Source organism: Colobus angolensis, unplaced genomic scaffold, assembly GCF_000951035.1.
Source record: "Colobus angolensis palliatus isolate OR3802 unplaced genomic scaffold, Cang.pa_1.0 Scaffold119, whole genome shotgun sequence".
Lineage (NCBI taxonomy): Eukaryota > Metazoa > Chordata > Mammalia > Primates > Cercopithecidae > Colobus > Colobus angolensis.
Genome location: NW_012113030.1, coordinates 1,088,696 through 1,096,413, shown reverse-complemented (window position 1 = coordinate 1,096,413; position 7,718 = coordinate 1,088,696). Strand labels below are relative to the sequence as shown.

The window sequence follows — 7,718 nt, the reverse complement described above, 5'->3', positions numbered from 1 at the left end:
CATATCTTAAATAGGTTACTCCATTCTTATCTAGTATAAAGCATTCTGTTGAAACATTCAGTAATCTGTTTCTTTTCCTTATAAGTCACATGCTATTTTTTTCTAGATGTTTGCCCAGTTTTTACTTTTTCCTTAAAGTTTAGTAATTTTACTAGAATATGTCTTGCTATTGATTCTTCTGATTGGATATTCTCAGTTACACTTTCAATACATAATTTGGAATCTTTTTTTATTTCAGCGAAGTTTTCTATATTCCAGTTTTTATTATTTGTTCTGTTCCTTTACTTTGGTTTTCTTCTTCAGGGACCCTATAATCCATGTAGTCAATATATTATTTGCCTGTTTTTAATATTTGCCACTTCCTCTTGAATCCCTTTAGTGTCCTTTCACATTTGTTTTCTATGTTTAATTTTCCCATTTTGCACTTTCTATTTCTTTTATGGCAGTATTTATTGAGTTTGTTCACTTTTATGTTCCTTCTAGTTTAGTCTTCACTTTTGAAATTATTTTTTCTTTTGTTTCTTATTCTTTGTTGAATTCTGCCACCTCATTTCTGAGTTTTTCTAATTGTGATATATTTGTTCTGTCATGTCTAACATTTTCTTCATATCTTAGTTGTTTTGAAACAGTAGGTCATAGTTTTGATCTTTCTGGCATAGAAATATTATTCTCTGTACCTCTTATTCTTTTTCTTTTTTTTATTATTTATTGATTTATTATTTATTTATTTTGAAATGGAATCTTGCTCTGTCACCAGGCTGGAGTAGCACCATCTCAGCTCACTGAAACCTCCACCTCCCAGGTTAAAGTGATTCTCCTGCCTCAGCCTCCTGAGTAGCTGTGACTACAGACGTGCACCACCAAGCCCAGCTAATTTTTGTATTTTTAGTAGACACGGGGTTTCACCACTTTGGCCAGGATGGTCTCGATCTCTTGACCTCGTGATCTGCCTGCCTTGGGCTCCCACAGTACTGGGATTACAGGCGTGAGCCACCGCTCCCGGCCTCTTTTTCTCATAATAACTTTGTATGAGATTTGACCTTAACATTTTTTAGCTGCTTAGTTCATGTGAAAATAGTTTTTCTGGACACCTAGAATAAGCAAGGCACAGGAAACCCCTATCATCACAGAGTTCCCTCTTTGTGTGGTTGGTGCCCAATAAGATGGTAACTTGCTTTCTAAGCGTTCTTGGCTCTGTTTCCATACTCCACTTCAACCTGAACCATGTCTTTCCTTTCATCTCTATTGTTTCTGTCCTGCTCAATTTTGATGCCACTCCCATGAGTTTCTCAGTGTGGACCTCTTACCCAGAAGGGTTCACTGTCAGGTCAGTTTTGAGAACTCCTCAGGGACAGACTTCTCTTGTTTTCTCAGTTCTTACCGCAGAACCCTTGCACTCGCTTGGTGCTGAAGAAAGCAAAATCCCTCCCTCTACGTTTCAGCTGCTCTTCCCCAACCTTGCTTTCCGTTGAATGCTTAGTGGCTACTTTAGGGTTCTGCTCTTTTTCTGTTCTTCTTTCTTCTTTCTCCTGCACAGCTGCTATTTGTGTTTTATGGCTACTGGTGTTTGAGCCCCACCCATTTGTAGTTTGGAGCTTGTGGGGGAAATTTTCTATTTAGTTGTGTTGTAAATGGAGTCCATGAGTTTTTAGTTCTGTCTCTCAAGTTTATCTGACAGTTTTTATGTAGAAAATAAGAGACTAAAAAACTACCTTACGTGGAGAAATACAGAGATTGAAACTATGCTGCTGCCATCATCATCTCCCCAGAATTCTCCGTCTAAAGTTAATTTTGCATAAAGATAGAGGCCCAATTTCCATGTTTTCCCACCTGGATAATTACTTTTCCAAAACCCTATAATAACTATTTTTCCAAAAGTCTACTCTGTCATTGCTTTGCAATCCTGCCTCTGTTGTACATCAAGATATTTAAATTTACTGATAATGTAATAGATTTAAAGGAAACTTTTATCCAATTCAAATTTACTCATATTTTTAAGAGACTTTTGTTTTAGATGTGAATATATGATGTATGTGTGTGTACATACGCATGTATGTATTCAAACACATGTCCCAGTCAAAAAGTTTTTGAAAAATATTGCCCTATGTAATCCAGAAGACTACCTTGGTGCCAATTGGCTCTCTTCAGCTTCATTTTTTTCCTTTGGTGTTGACCTTCTTATTGACTAAATTAGGCCATTTAAAACCCAGGTGTTTATTCCTGGGTTCCTTTCAGATCTCTCGGGCAGAACTGCTAACAGTGGCCTTGGAGTTGAATGGGGCTGGGAGAAGAAATCCAGGGAGTTTGCAGCCTCTCTAATTTCAACACACAGGACCATCTCTCACATCTGTTCATGGTGACAGCTGGGAACTGCGGCTGGGTTTTTTGTTTTTGTTTGTTTGTTTGTCTTTAGATGGCCTTATTCCTTCCCAGAGAGCACAGGAATTTGTAAATTGAGACAGGAAATCATGGGGGAATTGATAAATGTTAGAAATGTCTTTACTCTTAGGAAAACAGTTTGGAGACAAATAGTCTAGAATCTTGGGCCACCAATGGGCATGAAATTCTAACATCTAAAACCTCAAAGTGCCCTCTGCTGGCAGCCAGTGTTCACCGCCACTAGTCTGTAATTACAAAATCATGCAGACTTCATTGGTACATACTAAGTTTTAAACTGATACACAGGGAGTTATGCTATATTTACTATCATGTTCTCCAAGTAACAAAATGGAAATGGCACCCCGTAAGTTAGAATAGCTCTAAGTTACACAGAATCTATTGTTAAAAGACAGCTTTTGCTACATGACTTTAAGTATTACAAACAAAACAAGTCTATACACTAATTGAAAATGAAATGGACTAGTCATTTATAATCATTGAGAATAATTGTTATATTAAAACTAACTGTTTTGGCCGGGTGCAATGGCTCACACCTGTAATCCCAGCACTTTAGGAGGCTGCAGTGGGTGGATCACTTGAGGCCAGGGATTTGAGACCAGCCTGGCCAACATGGCAAAACCCACTCTACTAAAAATACAAAATATTAGCCGGGCATGGTGGCTCGCACCTGTAATCCCGGCTACTCGGGAGGCTGAGGTAGGAGAATCACTTGAACCTGTGAGGCGGAGGTTGCAGTGAGCTGAGGTCACGCCACTACACTCCAGCTACCTAGGCTGCAGTGCAGCCACTTTGAAGAAACTTTAATTAAGGAAACTTTAATTCAAGGTATAGATATTTTTTGAGTTCTTACTTTACCAAACAGTATTTTATATAGCTAAGTAAATTAGGCTATTTTTTATGTGGATTGAATATATTTAAAAATTGTTGTTAGTTTTGTGATATTGTCAGCTTTCTGATACTGTTGTTATGTTAAAATATTCCTAATATAAGTAAGTGGAGAGCTGATGGATGAAACATGCATAGTGAAGTGTTGGTAATTGTTGAATGAGCATGATGGCCACACAGTGTTCACTATTCTATTCCCTCTACTTTTTTGTATGTTTTAAAATGTCTAAAAGATTACAACACATTCATAGACACACACACTCATACTCATACATACAAACACAAACTTACAACTACAGTGCAATGTACTTCAGATTGAAATTTTCTGATAGGAAAAGTACATCGAAGTGCCACCTTCTATATTGTTTTTCAAACACTATAGATACACCAGTGCCATTGGTCATTGAGCTGTTTTACTTTAAAAAAATAAAAACTAATAGAATAATCAAATAAAAATTAGTGTAGTAGAGTGTACTACATTTATAAAGTTAACATTTTGTGAGCAAGTATAACTTTAAAAGAATTTTTTGCAAGAATTCCCAGGAATATATGGGGATATATTTGTATGAATGAATATGAATATATATGAGTTCAATTCATTCACCACTGTATAAGTGCAAAACACTTGATATAAAACACTTATCAAAAATGTTCTGCTGGCCAGGTGCAGTGAGTCACACCCATAATTTCAGCACTTTGAGAGGCTGAAGCTGGAGGATCACTTGAGCCCAGGAGTTCAAAACCAGCCTGGCCAACATAGTGTGACCCCATTTCTATTATTAAAAAAACAAAAGTTCTACCTGGCCAGTGGCTCACCCCTGTAATCCCAGCAAGCACGTTGGGAGGGAGAGGTGAAGGCAGGAGCATCGCCTGAGCCCAGGAGTTTGAGACTAGCCTAGGCAACACGGCCAGACTCCATCACTACTGATTTTTTTTTTAATTAGCCATGTGTGGTGGCACCCATCTGTAGTCCCAGCTATTCAGGAGGCAAAGGCAGGAGACTTGCTTAAGCCCAGGATTTAGAGGCTGCAACTGAGCTGTGATCATGCCACTGCACTCCAGCTTGGGTGGCAGAGTGAGATCCTGTTCCTTTGAAAAAAAAAAAAACAGTTCGAATTGTTCTCAAACAATTTTAAAAAGTTTAAGTTATTAACTAAGTTTAACAAACTAAATCTTTTCAATTGCTATCAGCTTCAACATCAACAAAGGGAGAAAACTATCACCAAGACTATTCAGCAACACATATACAATAATCCAGATTCACCTAGTTCACTACCTACAACGAAGAGAGCCCCTTCACAATTCTAGCAACTTTTATTTCACTCTCATCTCTCACCATTTCCTTCCTGCACCCCAGGCAATTTGCTGCTCCCCAAACTCATCCCAACTCCCACATACCTCTAAGCCCTTATACTAGCTTTATACTGAGGTCCTCCCCACCTGGTGAGCACTTACTCATCAGTCGTTCAAAACTTGACGCAGAAGTCTCCTCCAGCGTAAAAGCCTGGCTGTAGGATCCAGTTTGGGGTAGGTAACTAGTGGGAGGCTGCTGCCCATAACTGCTTTGTTGACCATAGTTACTCTGCTGTCCATAGTTGCTCGGTTGCCCAGAGGTGTTCTGCTGAGAGTAACTGCTCTGATCATAACTAGTCGGCTGTGTAGAGGAATAGCTGGTAGGAGGGTAGGATGGAGGTGCAGTGACTGGCTGCATGGGGTAGCTCCCAGGTACATGGGAATAACTGTAGCTAACTCAGCCATATCCTAGGCCGGGCTGGTTGTACACCCCTGTGCTAGACTGAGGTTGACTAGTCTCAATGGGCTTGTTACCATCCTACGGTCTTGTAGGTACAGTGGCTGCTGCCCGCTGCCCATAGGCGGGGTAAGCAGGCTGAGTGCCATATGCAGACTGAGCGGTGTGGAGGCTTGGGTGGTGGTGATTGTAGCAGTGGTGGTATCATAAGCATCAGTGCCACATCCTTGGGCAGACTGGCTGTGTGCCTGGGGGGCAGTTGGAGTAGTATAACTAGTGGGAGGCTGTCCATAAGAAGTTGTATAGCCCATAGGTTGCAGTGGTCCGAGCCTGGGTAGAGCTGACATCAGTGGGCTGTCCCTAGGTTCCTAGCTTTGTTGCCCATATGCCTGGGTGGTCTGTGCATATCCTTGAGTGGGCTGGGCAGTGTAAGCACTGTAGCCCTGCTGCACTGCAGCTTGGCTATAGGTACTGTAATCCTTTGATGCCATTTTCTCTCCTTCCTCCTCGTTCTCTCAACGTCCGTTTCCTTCTTGCTCCCATTTACCTTTTATCTAAAAGATTATAGAAATCCTATGCTTCCCAATTTTCAAAGCTCTAATAATCTCATACCTATATACTGAGGTCACTAAAACATTACTATAACTTTGGACATAATTCAGTGGACCAATGATAATATTTACTCTCTAAGAAAAGAAACTATGAAACAATCAAGTTCTAGATCTTTATATAAAAGATCAACAAAGTAACTCATTTTCCAGTATGAATTAATATTTATTAATTTGCTATTTATAAATTATCTATATTAAATAGTTAAGGCATCCCTGATTAATAATATTATAGAGATTAAATTGATTATAGTAGATAATTAGGTAAAAACACAACCATACAAAATTCTGTTTTAAGAATTTTGAGGATAAAATTGGGAGAAATGTGGGACAAAAATCTACAACATGGTTATTGATTTCATAAATAAATATAAACTATGTAGTAAGTCCTCCATATCTGTGGGTTTCACGTCAGCTAGGGTCAACCAACCACAGATGGAAAATATTCAGAAAAAAAGGAATAGTTTCATCTGTACTGAACATGTACAGTCCTTTTTTTCTTGTCATTATTTCCTAAACAATACAGTATAACAAGTATTTACGCAACATCATATTGAGAATTACAAGTAATCTAGCGATGAATTAAAGGATGATGTGCATAGGTTATATGCAAATAACCATGTTATATAAGGGACTTGAGCATCTGTGGATTTTGGTATTTGCAGGGATCCTGGAACCAATCCCCTGAGGATACTGATGGATGATTATATTTACTGCCACATCCCTTCAGAGCACTTTAATCTGTATTACAAGTTCTCATGTTTCCTTTTGCTTAATTACATACTTTGTTTCTACAGTAACTCTAAAGCATATAATCAGTTGCAATGTCCCTAAGGCTTTTACATGGTGAATTCTTTTCAGCTAATAAAGAGTAATAACAATGTAATCCTTAAGTAGAACTTTATCTTCTTCCTAAACATCTCTTAATTAGTATGCAATAGGATTAAATACAACTAAGTCTCACTATACCATTTTGAATAATTAGGAGGAAAAATACAAATTCTAACCTAGGCACGTAAGTCTTGTAGGAATTTACTGCCACCTTCAGGTTTTAATGAAAATGCACTGGGACTGTAGCTTTTAGATTTCCAGGTGATAGTCCCTGGTTAATATAGTAGAAATATTAATATTATTTTCTGGATTTAGAAGCAAAGTACTATCTAATTTAGATTGCAGTACAAATGCATTTCAGGAAATGCCTTTCGCCTTGTCTTTTTGTCTTTTGTGATTCTTTCAATAATGTGTAATTGAAAATTAAAGCCTGTTCTTTATCAGCCATTATAATTATATACTGGAAGTTCCCAGATCTGTGTCCAGAATGTACTTTGTATCATAGTCTAAATCTACGGGGGCAGGGAGGGAGGGAAAACCTCTTACAGCAAACTGTTTTAAATGTTCCATGTGTCAATGCCTTCCAGCCAAAGGCCGCCAGGAACACACCTGTAGTTGCACAAGTTGGGTTTCTTGCTCACTTCAGGGAGGGAGAAACCACACCAGAGGGAACTGTGGATGTCTGGGTAAGAAGGTGTTAAAAGGGACTTACAGGATTTGGGCTTTTATTGGGAGATTTTTGGTAGGGTTCGAGGAAGTGGGCTTTGCTCTGTCATAAAATGCTATCAGGAAGTGGGGGCAATCCCATAATTTAGTATCTTAATAAGTTTTATTTATAAAGCAGGCGGAATGAAGTGAGGCTAATGCTATAATTGGTAAAGAAGCAGAAGTCATTCACATTAGCCAGAATAGGGGAATGTATCACATTTTTTGTGGTTTGCAGACTGACTTTATTTTTGTTTATATTTAGACAAGATGTTGTTGGGGTGAGCGTTGACCCCACTTCTTCACGGTCATACAGTGACCTTGATGTTGGTGTTCCGTGAGATTGTTTTTGTTCAACAGACCACCAAGGCCTATCTGGGAGTCAGGCAGTTCCTACTTGTCAGAGACTGCTTTTCTCTTTCTCATGCGTATATTTGTAATTCCATGAATATCTTCTTTTAATTCCTTGAATTTGTGGTGAAATAAAAATAAAAGTTTGTTATGATTTTTAAAGTGGATATTAACAGAATATGAAGCTC

General features: G+C 38.6%; 1 pseudogene; it reads right to left on the bottom strand.

Annotated features, from left to right (window-relative positions):
- Positions 1 to 4,693: 4,693 nt before the first annotated feature.
- Positions 4,694 to 5,559, bottom strand: LOC105500908 (annotated as a pseudogene).
- Positions 5,560 to 7,718: the final 2,159 nt, after the last annotated feature.